The sequence below is a fragment of the Epinephelus moara genome, chromosome 22, assembly GCF_006386435.1.
Source record: "Epinephelus moara isolate mb chromosome 22, YSFRI_EMoa_1.0, whole genome shotgun sequence".
NCBI classification, from domain to species: domain Eukaryota; kingdom Metazoa; phylum Chordata; class Actinopteri; order Perciformes; family Serranidae; genus Epinephelus; species Epinephelus moara.
Window position 1 is genome coordinate 5,364,735 of NC_065527.1, and position 15,103 is coordinate 5,379,837.

Consider the following 15,103-nt stretch of genomic DNA (forward strand, 5'->3'; position numbering starts at 1 on the left):
TGGGCCTGTGCAAAAAGCAGAAGTGAATAAATGTTTATAGATCGCATAAACCAGTGTGTTGATGTTGACAAAATAACCTCACCACAAGGTTCATATAGAAGCTGTTCTGGAGGTTTCTGTCACATCACATAATCTTTGTTAGCAGATGGCGCTGTCGTCGAGCTGCAGATGTTCAGACTTCCTTTTCTGAGCGCTCTAAGAGCTTCTTGTCCATGTGGGCTTAAAAGTTGAGTTCATTCTTGATGTTGGAAAGAGCAGTTTTGAAGATAATGTGATGTGATGGAAAGCTCCATCCATGGTAAATTGACGTGATGGTGAGATTATTTTGTCAACTGGTCCACCACGTTAACCATCTCTGCCTGCCAGATTTTGCATCAAAGACTTACAAGACAAATGCAAAAGCTTTGTCATTTCACTTTTGAGCTGTGCTAATTATTTATTATTAGTTAAAACTTTCTGTCACACCCAGGTCTATTAAACATTATAAACTTTATTATAATGTGTTATAATTTGCTTATAGCACTGTATAATTAGCCTATAGTTAAAAATCACTCAGAAATATCCATAATACTTTCAAAAGAAGAACCATACCACATTATAAAAACATTTTCTAATGACTCGTAAAGTCAAGTTTCATACAACATAGTATATGATATAAAAAATGAATCACTGGCCACTCACTTCAAGAAACATAGTCAGCCTGTTTATACCTGGAATTACAAGCAAAGTTTTGTGTGACCATCCTTTGTTTTGCTCTATGGATGGAGACGTGTTGAAACCTGCCAACAGCGATATCTCCAGCTGCACTGACACAATGCTAACGTGACTAACACATGATTTATAGTTCTGCGTTGAATCGACGCATAGGTTATGACGTAGGCTCCACGTTGATTTGGAGCCTACGCCGTAACCCACGCCGTAGCCTAACGTGCACCTCCCCAGAATACTAACTACGCATCGCAGTGATGCAGACCTCCTGTCTGTCGCTGTATACTGACACCATTTCCCTCAGTGGAAACGGAGCTGAACTTGTATTTACTTGTATTTCACAGATAAGAAACAATAAATTGTGAAGACAATAAAGCCTCCACTAAAATAGCATTTTAAGTCGTGTGTGTGATTTATCCTGGCTTCATATGAGAAGAGGGAAAGATCGCTGGCCGCTAGGCTAATCAATACAATGTAAAACGCCATAGACTTGTGCTAATACCGTTAGCATGTTGTATTTGTTTGGAAAACGTGTTTAGTATAAGACAGTTGTTTTGTCAGTGAACCTTGTGAGTTGTAATGGAGCCAAATTGTGTGCCGTTACCTTTGTTAAATGTTGCTGTTGTCCCTGGCTTTATATGAGAAAGAGGAAAAGATCGCTAGTTGCTAGGCTAATTTATACAAGGTAAAATGCCATAGGCTTGTGCTAATAACATTAGCATGTTATATTTGTGGGTTAAATGTGTCCAGATAAAGACAAGTGTTTGTCTGTGAATGCTGCGAGTTATAGTGAAGCTGATTTGTGTACTTGTTTTTCAAATTGTTTCTATTAAGCCATGTTTAATGTGTGTTTAATGTGTGTTTTGAATCGCCTAAACTTTACAGCACTTCACAGAAACCTCCGCCACCTCCGACTAGTGTTTTGGAGGTGTAACTGCAGAGTGACACAGACACACCACCGCAGAAGTAAAAATGCTCACAACGGCATAAGCGACGTGCGTAGGCTACAGTACGTGCGTAGGGTCTGTGTGCAACCATAAATCCCCTTTAATGTGTAGGGTTGCAATGGTATGAGATTTTTATGGCATGGTAACTGTCCCCGAAAGTATCACGGTATCACAGTATCACAGAATTTATTGTTACAATCAACACCCAAACGCAGAACACAGACTCAGGAAGAAAGTGGGGGAAAAAAGGTGTTTTATTGCCAGGATAATGAAAGTGGCAGTAGGGAAAAATTCAGGGGATGGAGGCTGAGGAGAGTGGGTTGATGGCAGGGAAGCAAACTAGGCTGGAAGGTTTGGCTGGCTGGGAGCGTGGCAGAAAACAGGTGAGCAGGCAGTCAGGTAGGCTGTGATCCTATGACACAGGAAAACACAAGGTAAGTATCCACAGAAAAGGTACGCAAGCAAAAGTCTGAGTTGGATGCACAATTCAACAACGGCCTGAAGCTTGACTGTCACACAGCGGTAGACTAAACGGTCTGGAGAGGACTGGAGAGGAGAGGCGGTGTTTTACACTGCAGGGTTGATTACTGGATGGTTCTCAGGTGAGCAGCAGAGAGCAGGTGAGTTGAATTAATGTAATCAGGACCCCAGAAGAGTGAGGGAGTTGCCACGCCCACAGCACAGACACACAGAGAGACAGACAAGGGGAGGGGAAACAGAGGACAAGGGAAAAGTGTGGTTACATGATGGCTTCTCATTCAGAATGAAATAAATCTGAATAATTCGTAATTAAAGTCTTTCCAGGTAGTTTACATGGGAAATATTCATTCTGAATGAGGGTTTACATGGGAGATCAGTTTAATCGCCTTTATTCGGGTCTGCGCAAGGTTTGGGGCAGGGAAGGTTTCTGATTGGATAGGGGGCGGGGCTGATGTTACGTGTTTACGTTTACCGGAAGAAAACATTATAGTCCTCGCTCCGGTTAACAAGATGCTTGACGCTGCCATTCTTAGTGCCTTTTTCGGGCTTGTTTTACTTATATTCTTGAAGCAGCAGTACGACAACAACCTTGTTCTGCTAATGCTTCGTCTGTTGAGGAGGAGAGGGGAGGTAGAAGGTCGAAGAAGGGAGGTAGATGACCATGCTTTGGCGAATGGAAACCGGTGAGTGCAACGAGTCTGACTCCTCTATCTCAGCCCGTTGCTATGCGCGTTACGTCATCGTGCCAGAAGGACAAGGAAACGAGCATGTGCAGAAAGAACGGAATGGCTGAAATCGGGTAGGAGGTGTATACAAGACAGAAAAATTCTTCCATTTGGGTTCTGAAAAGGAATATTCCACCCCTGTGCACCCGATTAGATTTTCTTTCGGGTTGAGGTGTTTACAAGGAGCATTTCTATTCGGGTAGGGCTTCCAACCTGAATGCAAAAGGAATACATGGCTCCATGTAAACGCACGTAGTGACACAGCCAGGGCCATGATATCTATATTAACATTCAGAATAACGCTTAAAGGAATGAAAATGGAAGAGTTATTGTTGGTTAAACAAACGTTTTATCACTGTAATTAAAATTTGAAACCATTTTGTTAATGGAAATATGTGTAAAAAGTCTCCCCTTTGAAAATCACTAAAATAAAAAGGAGAGACTCAACATCCAGTTGTATTTTTTTCTTCAATATCATATATATAAGCAAATATACATGGTCTAATAAGTGTAAACTTTTATATCACAGTATATCTCAAAACAAGTATATCGCTGCAACCCTACTGGCGAGCATACTAGCAAGAGTGTGGATGGAATAACTGCAGAGTGTAATACACTTGTGTTTCGATCATCAAAGTGCATGTTAATAGCAGCTGTAAACAGGCTCAGTGCTCTAGAATTAAACTAGTCTTCCTGTCACCTGCTGACACCACCATTCCTCCAGCTGTCAGACTCCTCATTCTTGTACATCATAATGTGTTTAGAGAACTTTCCCCGTACTCAGTTTACTGTCTGGTGTATACAGCTACAGGTAAAGTAGATTGTTTCAGTTATTATCTATAATCTGAGTCAATTAAGTGTTTAGAGTGAGTTTTTGGGGGGAACATTACATCAGAGAAAAATAAATCCCATCATTAAGTTGTTCATCATCAAACAGTTGTGTCAAATTGAGCATAGCGTTCAGGCGGGCCATGGTGTCAAGCTCAGCTGACATCCCAGCTACATCAGCTGATCTCAAACAGCCCAATCAGCTGATAGATCACATGATTCCTTTCTATGCAACCAAGTGGCAAATCTCATTCAGGGCGCTCTATTTAAACTGCTCTGGCCTGCCTACTGTTGCTGCTTCCTCTGCAAGCTGCTTTGCAACCTGCCTCCACCCCAGCCCCTCCTTTTGCTGTGTCTGACTCATCAATGTAATTTCTGTTTGTCATTGATGCTGCTCTGTTCTGTTCCCAGGGGTCTTTGCTGCTGCTCTCCGTGCTTTAGGCTTTCCATGTAGGCGCATGGAAGGGCAGGGAGGTTTGCCTCTCTGTGCCTCAGCCTTTCTTTGTTTGCATGTGGAAGGGCAGGGAGGTGTGCTCTCTGTGCCTCAGGCTTTCTTTGTTTGCATGTGGAAGGGCAGGGAGGTGTGCTCTCTGTGCCTCAGGCTTTCCTTGCATGTGCATTATAACACACTATAATCCTTGCAAAAAAAGATTTTACTGGTGACCAGCAATGACGATGTGATGCTTCACTTTTTTAAGTCATTATAAAATGCTTTATAACGTGTTACGATTATCATCATAAGCATTGGGAATATTTTGAGTGCTTATATCTATAATTATGCAATACAAGAAGTTATGATTAAGTTTTTATATCAAAGTATTACTAGCCCCATTTTTCCCTGGGTCACTGATCCTCTTCATACCTCATACTTCAACCTAATATGGCCAGACAGCTTTTCCAATCATGTCTCACCCTCAACTGACCTGACGGTTGGCGCTCAGACTGAAGAGACGCAGGGAGCTCTAAAGTAGGAAAAGTACTTACTGTAGCTAAATTCTTAAGGGACAATGTGTCCTTTAAAATGGACCATTGGATTGTATTATATCGCTCTACTTTTAGGCATTTTTATGCATCAGCAAAATTATTTCTTCGTATTTACTGTATTTGGATTTGGTTGCCAAGCACACTCTTACAATGTAAAGGCCAACATAAGTCTAGATTTCATCACAAAGTTATAGTCAATATAATTTTAAAGGTTAAATAAGTGCAACAGTGCAATAAATACAAAGCCATACACACACAGTAACATCATTGCCTTAAAAAGTTTATATTAATAGGTACTTTATATTGTAGATAACTGCACAACAATACAACAATCAATAAAATGACACAATGGTGATTTTCTCTTGTTGGAGGATTACACAACAAGCCTCAGTGGATAAAATGACGGTAGTCAGCTGGATAAGGTAAACATTTTGGGTTCATTGTACAGAGTTGAATGGTGATTGAGCACAGCATGTGGGGGGGAGGGGGGTCCAACAGAAATCATCAGCCCCCGGGGCTCCTGCTGGGATAATCCATCCTCGATAACAGGAATGAATTTTATTCTAATCTCTTCCTTATCGGCGCTGACTCTATTTGGATGTATGCGAGACACATTTTCTCCTTTATGCACCTTAGGTTCAATTCACAAAGTCAGCATGAGTGTGTTTAAAGTAGTTAATTAAAAACACACACGGCGTGCACGCAGATGAGCACACACCCCAGCGCGAGTAAATGTGTGCACTCAGAAAATCATCACATCTTACCCTCTATGAAGCAAAAGATTCACCTGATTCTTATTGATTTTTCAGCTTCGGAGGAAACTTTTTTCTGTATGTAAGTATTGATTTTGCACATAATAGACGTAAGACAGAGAACAGCTTCATTTCTTACTGGTCCTATTTGGGTTACAGTTCCACACCTTTTGAAAGTGTTCCCATTAGTAAAGGTTGCTACCATCATTATGCAGTACTCGCTAATTAGTTCTGAAACTGTGAAATTATTCACGAATTGAAGACGCCACAAATTAAAACCTCAATCTCACTAAAGTCTTTTCACATTCATCTCGTACACTGTGTTTCAACACATTTTATCAACAGCTCTTACGTTGTTAACAGTGAGTGGCACTCACAGCGAGAGATCAAAATAAAAATGTTCCTTTTAGTATCTGGAGAGCTGAATTATTGAACCGACACACCTTCTCTGATGCTCAGATATAAGTGTGTCATTTAACAGGACCTCTGGCTATAAATTAAATATAAATTGTACTCGCATCTAAGGACCCTGACACATCAAGCAGACGGTTGGCCGTTGGTCATTGTTGGGTTGTTGGTGAGCATCTGTTGCCATGGGCATCACCTGACCTGAGCATAGGACTCTTTAGCCCTGAGGGTTTTTTCTTTAGCCCCAGGGGAGCATTTGCTCGAAAAATACACAGAGAAACTTGGGGGACACTCTTATTTTGTGGCCAGCAAGGTAACAAAAACAAGCATAACCAACAACACTGTGAAGGTATGGAGTAGATGACACTGACATGACTCTGACCAAATTTGGGTAGGTAAGGAGAAGCAATTATTCCCAGAACTGGTTATTGGAATAACAGGAAACAGCATCTTAAGTGACAGGAAACACCTTTTAATGTGTAGTGGAAAGCCTGTACGTGTGTCAACTGATACTGCTTGTTTGTCAGACACTATAAATTGTCATGATGTGCTAAGTCTTTGGCTTTCTCATGAATAAATCAATCCAATCCAATCATTTGTGTTTTGAGTCTCTTTATTCCACAACAAAGGAAGCTGAGAAACATTACTGTTTCTGTTGGTAGCACTGCGGTCAGATTGACGAATGAAGTTAGTTTAGAGTTAAAAAGGACTTCACAGGACAATATTCACATCTGGTATCAAAAGCTATTTGATTCTTTTGATCGATCGACCCTTTTATGGACTACAGGAATATACATTTTCGAGGAGTGGACACACAGTTGGACTTTATGGTAGCGTCAAAGGTACGAAGTCACTACTTTCTTTCGACTTTCTTGTTAGCCATGCTGGTAAATCTGAATGACTTTCTTTAAAATGAACTAATGATTGAACTGTGGAGAATTTAAGCGAGCCAGCGATGTGTAAGATGTCTATAGTGACAAAGGTTTAACTTAATTTATAGTTTGATGTGCGATGCTGCTTGGGCCAAGCCCCGAATCTCCTCAAACCCAGGAAATACCCATTTGTTGTCCTGGTTCTTGTGGCCCTTATCAGATGTTTTTAAGCCGGTTCAGCATGTTGTAATGACAGTGAGCTGTTGAGGGAAATCAGAGTTATTTGATCTCTCAACATCGTGTTGGTAATGTGCTATCTGGCTAACTAGCATCTTGAGTCCGTCCTGTGGGTCTTCCGGTTTCCCTTTTTGAATGACGAACACCAACTACCACCACCTGCTGATGTGAAGAGTTATTTCCTCTCTCTCAGGTACAGAATTTTCATGCCAGTTGGCCGTAGTTGTAGTTTTTGCAGTGGGTTCAAATACAACTTTTTTGCTGAGACACAGGCGACGCAACAGTTGGCTTTTGTCCCACTAATTCTTTGATGTCGGTTTGGTTTGACTGGGCCTTAAGGGAGGTGTAACGCATGCTGGGACAGGTAGAATAAAGAGAAAAATATCTCCTCAGTATCAGGAGCAGAGCAGCGATCAATGCTGGAATATCTCACAGGTGGATACCAGAGAGAATGGAAACAGTGAAAGCCTCACTCCAAATGTGCAAAGGTATTATCACACAATGTCTGCTATCATAATCTCCATTATTCTATTAATGGAGACTTGGGCGGACTTCTGATTAAAATGTCAGTGCCACGAAGGCAAAACCTCGCCGTGACCTCCCTGAATTTGAATTAATGAGATATTTAGACAGTGGTTTTCTTTCCCCACTGCCCCGAGGGCTACGTGATTATCCTAAGCTGTGGAGTACATCTGTGTCTATTAATTTTCATCTGACACTAAGTAGGCAGGCACGTATTCAGTAGACATCCTGGTCCCACGTAGTGAAGCTTTGAACCCGCACGCTGTGGGTCAACAGTCAGTTTGGTAAAGCTGCGGAGCTCCTGAACTGATGGCCACTCTGACATTTCTGCACCCTGAGTGTAGAGAAGTACTGTAGCTTCTAGCTGACTTAATTAAGCAAATGTCTTGTCACCTTTTGAGGATTGTATTGCTTGGCCATCATATAATTCTTCTTGATTCAGCGTTCTGTACTAAATTAATGATGTGATGAGGGGCTTCAAAGAAAGTACAGTACAGTAGAATACTGAAACCGATCGATGTTGAGATAAAACTGAGGCCATGATGTGAATCCACAAGAATCCGCTGGAAAGCCCCACTGCATTTCTGTCTCCTCCCTGGCACTTACAACAATCACAAATCACCAGAAACAGGCCCACCAAAGGAAATTTATCACAGAATGACATCATAAATTTATTTCTTGGGAGGAGTGACATCATTAACTTCTCCATTTGTCTTCCTGGAGTGGTCCTCCTGCATAATAAGCCTGCAAGACAGCACTGAATTCAGGCTGCAATGCAAAGTAGCCTCTAAGAAATTCTCTAAACACACTGCAATTGTAAATGTTGCTAAGTTATTAATGAATGTTTTTCACTCGAACATCAAGTCTGAAACTGTAAGTGTTTATTTACTAATGAGGAGAGATAACGGCTATTGCTGGTGGTGTCAGGAAAAGCTTTCTTGGGGCATTGCTCAAAACACTCTCTGAATTGTGTCTAATATGACTTATAAAACATGACATATATGGGCTATTAAAAGCATAATTAGTCTTCATAGAGTTTACCAGAAATGTGCACAATAATAACTTGTGTTTTTTAATACAAAATATTGAAAATAAAAGAATGCAACAATCAGGAGTCTGCATGGCAAAATAGCAACATTTCAAATCAGTATTATCATTATAGACTGACTGATCTGCAGCCAATTTTCATATCAATTACTCAACCCCCATGGCTAAAATATTTCTCTTCTCTGAAATTTAAATGAGCCATTTCTGCAACAGCATGGTGCAACCAAATTGTGTTTGTACTGCACCTTTAGATTGCAATATCTAACACATTTTAAAAGAAATAACATGATGGCCGGATTACATTCATAATGAGTACTTCACGCTCCCCAGGGGATGAATTCCTCTGACTAAGGTGATTCCTTGACCTTTCCTTTAGCGCCACCAGCAGGCCGACACCATTGGCTTTAACTGAACTTGTATTATTAATGCAGTGTTATTCGGAACAGATATCCTTGGTACCCAGAGGACTCACAATCTATGAGATGGACTGAAACAAAATTTTGTACAGACATTCATGATCTATAGGCAGCTGGACTTGCTTGAGCTTCTTTAAGACGTTTCTCCTCTTACCTCTGAAGAGAAGCTTGCAAGAAGCCAGCTACATCATACTGGAACGAACATCGTCAAACAGAGGAGGTCGCCTACGACATCACTTATCAAACACTTACAATACGGTCTTGAGATCCCTCCCCAGGCGGCTTAACATCATTTCACACCTGGAACCATCTAACCCTAATGACACACATGATAGCCTGGTGGGTCAACCACTCACATGTGACCTCATCAACTCTGTAAGGGGTCACACCCACACAGAGTTAAAAGCCTGCGACTCTGCACAAGTCCGTTAGAACTGAAGAAGCTTCGTGGATGAGAGGTGAAATGTCTTCAAGAAACTCAAGCAAGTCCAGTTGCCTACGATATAGCACTTAAGATTACCATAACCTGGATGACTCATGGTCCCCATAGGTTGAATCCTAAGACTTTGGTGATTTCCTACCTTCTCCTTTAGCGTCACTGTGACTTTGAATTTTTCCGTTTTTTAATGGCTTTGGTTTTAAGGTTTTGACAGCTATTGGATTGATTGTCATTACTATATATATCACTCAGAATTGTTCACTTGTTACACTTTCAAACACTAAAAACCAATGTGTTCCCCAAAATATCACATAATTTAAGTACATACTTATGCGTAGCCATGCTAACACACTTGCCTTGCCGTGGTTTCAAGAGCGGAGCAGAGCAAAGTAAAACGAACTAAGATGTCAGGCGATATTTGGAAGAGATGTTAATTTAGAACAACCCCAACGGCTGCATCTGTCTTGTCTATCGTGGTCACTGAGGTAGTTATTATTCCTCATTGGTTGCGGCACAGGGCTTGACAACAGCTTGACAAAGGCTTCACAATAGCATTAGTCCTACACATGGTGCTAATTGGCTAACTGTCAATCTCCACTGCATTTTAACTGAGAAACTGCTGTTTTATATAACATTGCCAGACCAAGGTCCAAGGGTGACCAAGTTCTGGACCCAGGCAAGGACTGGCATGAAATTTGTTTAACCACGTCCCAGCAACATCAGTGTGCTTAACGAACATCGCATTTAAAGGAAGACATTCAGAGCATCAATATAACAGCAAACAGTTACTTGCTATGTAAAGATATAGTGGAGTAATGGCGTCTGGAGCAGAGAATGAAGCCATGCTACCTGTGTGTGTTGTAATTCAAGCCTCCCTGTGGTTTGTTGTAGTAGATGGTATGGATGTTACAAGTTTGTGCATGTGAGTCATGTGCGCAGTCATGGCAGTTACAGCTGATATCGCAACACATTCTCACTCCACCTCGACACATAGACATTTGGTCATAGACTTTCCACGTCCAGATACGACGTGCAAGGTACCCTGGGTGCGTTGGTTGTTGACGTTACAGGAAGACGTGTCAAGTTCTGCTTGTTACATGCATTGTTGTCTTTCAAAATACACTTCTGTTTTCACAGGAAATTTACCACATATGTACAGTCTCTTTCAAAATAAAAGCGCAATGTCATGAATTGACTTTTTTTTTTTTTTTACCTCAACAACTAACACACCTGGTTGGATTTAGGAGAAAAGAACAGGCTTTGAGAACAGCTTTTATTGTCGTTGTCTGATGCCAGATGTTATTGCCAAGCGCTGGATTTCAGCGACTTCAGAGTGAGACCAGGTTGAATATCGGGACAGCGGCCGTGTGGAAGCAGAACGCCTACCCATCAGTTTCCTCCTGTTAGCTCTGTCAACACTATTGCCATTGTGAGCAATGTTCATGCTGTTAACACTGTTAGCTGCTCGTTTAGCCACCTCCATATTGAGAGCTATGTGTAAACAACCTCTGAGTCACAGAAAGGCTTTGAATATCATATAAGGTCCTGGAAAAGACTGGGGAGGAAAAACTTTGCTGCTAGCAGCAATTATGTTTCCTTCAATACATTTCTATTTTTTTGCATGTATAGGTATTCTTTAGGAAAGAGGTTTGCATAGTGAAGTGCATCAGAGACCCAGCAGCAAAGTAGATTCTTGCTGCAAACACATTTAAGGAATTGTATCTCTGAGGCTATTCAACTCTAAAGTTAATTACTGGACTTATTTTACATTCTAATTACATTTCTCTTTCCTGGAGTCATGCAATGTAGATTGAGAGAAGAGATACGCCACAAAAGGTAACAGGATCACACAGTTTTCTTTTGAAGCTTTTAGCCTCCTCACTCCGCTGCTCACATACTTTACCTTATTTTACCTTTACCGTATTTTTCAATGCCATTAAACTTGTATCATGAATAGCAGCACAGGAAATGGGCCAAACATAAGCAATGTGGTCATTTAGATAAAAGTGCAACCGCAAAACAAATCTTTAAGTGAGCAGCCAACATTGTCATTTCAGGGATTTTCTGACTGTACGCTGTGCAACGGCAGATTCCTGTGTCATGTAAAATGCAGCAGTTCATCCATTTGTGATGGAGCTACAACAGTGCTGCATGTTTGTGCTGACTTTGCTCGCACCTCCCGAATCATATGACCCCGATACCTAGAACAACCTTGTGTGTGTGTGTGTGTGTGTGTGTGTGTGTGTGTGTGTGTGAGAGAGAGTGTGTATTCTGTGTTGCTCTGGATTTTAGCACCAACTACACACTTTTGTGAAGTGTTTTTTGTCACAATGTTTTCTTTTCATCTCTCATCGTCTTGTTAAACCACACATCCATACCCAGATTTTACTTTTAGTTCAGTTTGTTTAATTTGATCTATAATGAAAAAAGAAATATTGAGGGGTAGAAAATCAATACAAGCAATGTAACTTTCCCCTGTTCGATCAAAAAAAAATCTTTGGAACAGTGAAGTTATACAATCCCGGGCTCTTTGTCTATTGATTTCCCTGTGGATGCCAACACAGTTAATTTAATACAGTTCATTTTCTGAGTGAGAGTCAAAGGAAGAGAGATAAAGAGCGGGAAATAAATGGAGAGGGGGAGCAGGAGAGGAGAAAAGGAGCTGCATAGTGCTGCAGTTGGTTGCCATTGGTTTTCCAGTAACATACTGTGCATTTGATGGCAGCCGCTGCTACTTTGATATAACACCGACTTCCTTTCAAACACAGTTATTTTACAGAACGTGTCATATTGCCACAGTGGCACAGATGCAAATGGCTGTATAACAATGAAGCAGGCATGCATCTTTCAGTTTGATTGAGACCTCGAATGCTGCAAAGGTGGGAATACTTCAAAGATGAATGTATAATTTGTACAGAATTACAGACAGAGGTTCTCTTGCTGATCCAAGAGGGATAAAAAAAAAGAAAGGAAAAAACGATTAGAGCACGAAATCAAAGAGGATCCCAAGCAAACCAGCAGCTCGATCCATTTACCTGAGTGTCTGGCTCACAGTGGGAGTGGGAAGAACTTGGAGGCAACAAATTCCTATTGAGTTTTACATGAGTGATGAGGAAAATCAAATCAATATTACATTGCTTTAGTCACTGACTTCCTGGAAATCCTTACTGGCACTCTCTGTTGTAAGATATGCTGCATTTCCACCATAATTATTACTGAAAAATGAGAACGACCAATATTTGAATGTAATCCAAATTCTATTGCACACAATATATACTGCCTGTGAAAGCATTAAAAATGCACTAATCCATATTTTACATTAACAATGGGTCAAATGACAATGCTTAATATTAAAAGAGTTGCTTGTTGTGCCAAACTCAGAGAGAAATGTCTCCAGACTGCAGTTTACAACAGCTCTGTGGAGCATTTCAGTGTTTTGGTCCAGGCCCACGGCTCTCGTCCAGCAGCAGAAGGTGGCTGTTTAAAACATAAAAGCTCTGACCTAAGAGAAGATTAAATACGGACCTGCATTCATCAAGTGGCCATTAACACAAATCCAAATGAATACTAATGTTGTGTCAGTTGGCTGTATACAGACTTCAAAAAATCTTTATACAAAGGTTCATATGATACCTTACAAAAATGCAGCCCCAAAACTTACTTAACACACTTGTAGGTAATAATTAGGTTCAAGCAAGTAAAGTTGGGTAGGTTAGGTTTAGGAAAAACAAACCTGGTGATGACTTAGAATAACTCAGAGTTTACTTGGTTTCACACAGATCCAAACACAGGTCTCTTTGAGTAAAATCCTGGGGCTGTATTCACAAACATTCTGAATCCTCTCAGAGCTCCTAACTTAGCCTAAAAACTTTTAGTAAGGAGTCCTAGCTTAGGAGTGATTCAGGGAAGTTCTCAGAGCCACTCTGATCAAGGCAGGGACAGAAACTTTTACAGTAATGGGGAGGTGTGGTTGACCCTGTTGCAAGGTATAATGCAGTCTTTTAACAGATGTGATTGGTTGTCAGAGACACGCCCATTTGTGAGCCTGTAAGGTGTGGACACCCAGTGGAAATGAACTGCTGACAGTGAAAGTGTCATTGTTAGTGTGATCACTCTGCTGATGGAAGGTTGAGACAGACCCAAGTCATCACTGCTGCACTGTTGCTTTTTTCCAGTTTTCCAAATATCTTAGTGTTGTGATCGTTTTATTTCTGGTGTTATAGCGTTAATTGGGAAATGTGAGCGTATCTCTAATGAGAACGACCGCACATATTATCACTGCATGATCTAACCTGTAGCGTTTCATTAACTCACTGTCATCCAGTGTTTGGAGAATATTTCTCTGACTTCTTCGTCTTTCCACCATTTTCTCCTGATTAAGAAATTCTTAAGCCTCTTAAAAGTCCTCCTCCTTGCACCCAATAGTCTTCTTTCACCTTAGGAGCAGTTTTAAGGGCTAAGACACTTTGTGAATAACTAAAATAAAATAAGAAACGTCACAATTCCAAGAATCTTAGACTTTAATCACTAGCAGCAACTCTTAGCACTAGGAAGCTTTGTGAATATGGCCCCTGTGTTGTTTGACCCATCCACCAACCTGCCTCCGTATATAGACTATCATTCCTTATACTTCGTCTGTCTTTACTCCCGTTAGTGCTTTGGTCACAAGATTGCAGCCTTCCAAATGCATTGGATATACACCGTACTTGTGATAGATATATGTAAGAACAGTCCATGAGAGCAGCCTGCAGCTTTGTGAAATATTATGTCAGTGTTCTTTTTACAGCTTGCTCTGCTGCCCTCAAGTGGCTAAAAAATGTAATAATGCTGCTTTAAGTTTGAAAGAATGATAAAATGGACATTTTGCACATGTTGCTACAGGTCTAGTGCCATGCTAGCATCTGTCTGAGGCTGCACTGTCACTTAAGAAAACCAAATGAGAAATTCTTGAGATGTGTTCAATAGCAGTGGTTGGTATGGTGCATACTGTACAAACATGCCAAAAATGACAACATACTGATGTTCTAAAGTTCAGTTTGACATGTTCACTAAGGCTGGGTATCATTTGAATACAATATCAGTACCAATACTAGAACCCTTAAAGTGATAGCAATACCAATAGAGTAGCCTGTGTTCAACGTCTGCGTGGTTAGCACAAGTTAACAAAGCTGCTAAAGCCTAGTTTACATTACATGAATTTCACCGCGATTTTGATGTCGCAGAGGATCTTGAGAGCCAACCTGGGTTGGAGGTGAGTCGACAGATAGTCTACCACGACGAGTCCTCATGCGTGAACAAGACTATGAGCAAGTTGCCTACTCGTCTGTGACTGGGACTGGATATCTGGCATGCTAGAAAACTGGAGAAGTGTGACACGACTGACAAAGAGCATCAGCCAATGAGAGGCGGGATACTGCCCACGTCAGCACGCAGGAGAACGGAAGAAATGTGAGGAGGGTTGCCAGGTACGCTTATTAGCCATGACTTTGGGCTTGTTTTTGTTGTAAAGCAGCTTACAAATATTGGTGGTCGCGGGTTGCGTTTTTTGGGCTTGTTTCTAAAGTGGAGTTGTGTATTTGGGCTTGCTCTCTAAACGTCGCCTTTCTCTATATATATCTGTCATTTCTGTTGGGCTTGTTTCCATAGCCCTGGTTGCTTGTTTCTCTCCCAAGATCTGGCAACACTGACAAGCCGGCAAACAGCAACAACAATGGCAGCGTCCACAGGATCACGGGGAG